Source organism: Leptonychotes weddellii, unplaced genomic scaffold (assembly GCF_054177405.1).
Source record: "Leptonychotes weddellii isolate Sample4059 unplaced genomic scaffold, ASM5417740v2 HiC_scaffold_122679, whole genome shotgun sequence".
NCBI classification, from domain to species: Eukaryota; Metazoa; Chordata; class Mammalia; order Carnivora; family Phocidae; genus Leptonychotes; species Leptonychotes weddellii.
This window is the reverse complement of record NW_027701262.1, coordinates 1-344: the sequence shown is the minus strand read 5'-3', so window position 1 is coordinate 344 and position 344 is coordinate 1. Positions and strand designations below refer to the sequence as shown.

At 52.9% G+C, this 344-nt stretch overlaps 1 non-coding gene across 1 annotated transcript; it reads right to left on the bottom strand.

The window, feature by feature from the left end:
• Positions 1-113: 113 nt before the first annotated feature.
• Positions 114-186, bottom strand: TRNAF-GAA (transfer RNA phenylalanine (anticodon GAA)). The gene has a single exon. It is a non-coding gene; the product is annotated as a tRNA-Phe (tRNA).
• Between the last annotated feature and the right edge of the window lie 158 nt (positions 187-344).

The window sequence follows — 344 nt, the reverse complement described above, 5'->3', positions numbered from 1 at the left end:
GCCTTCCGTGCAATTACCGCTTTAGCTCGGCTGATTGTATCCACGAACATCTTCAACGGTCCTGAGCTCACAGGAACCGCAAGACGCTGGAGAGGGACCAAAAAAACCCGTTCTGCCGAAACCCGGGGTCGAACCAGGGACCTTTAGATCTTCAGTCGAACACTCTCCCAGCTGAGCTATTTCGGCCGTCTACCCGTAGCTTTTTCTGGCCTCCCCCCCCTTCTGCAATACTCGGGTTGTGTTCAACCTTCGTTTTGGGTGGTTTTAGATTTCTTAAGTGTGACTGTCTAGTTGTCCGATATCTTCGCCGACCCAGAAAGACTCGGAGTCCACCGTCTTCCACG